Raw genomic sequence first — 303 nt, 5'->3', positions numbered from 1 at the left:
TAAATAGTTTTATTTCATCGGGCCAAATCCTGATTAGACCAAACCTCACCCACAGTATTGCATGAATAACGATGTGTAAATGAACAACAGGTAATCTGATTACTTTGATGCATAAGATGAGTAAATATAAATTGTTAAATGTGAAATAAAATCATTATTAACCCGCGTTAATGTATCTGTTGGTTATTCCTACACTGTGTGTTTATGTGTGAACCAGTGACGCTGATGGCTGCTTTTATTTTGAAATCTGACAAGTACTCCGGTGTGCGCCGGTGTGGAGCTGGGCACTTGACAGATTTCTCC

This window comes from Neolamprologus brichardi, chromosome 22 (assembly GCF_056152115.1).
Source record: "Neolamprologus brichardi isolate AB-2024 chromosome 22, ASM5615211v1, whole genome shotgun sequence".
NCBI classification, from domain to species: domain Eukaryota; kingdom Metazoa; phylum Chordata; class Actinopteri; order Cichliformes; family Cichlidae; genus Neolamprologus; species Neolamprologus brichardi.
The sequence above is the reverse complement of the archived record's forward strand: the minus strand, read 5'-3'. Positions refer to the sequence as shown.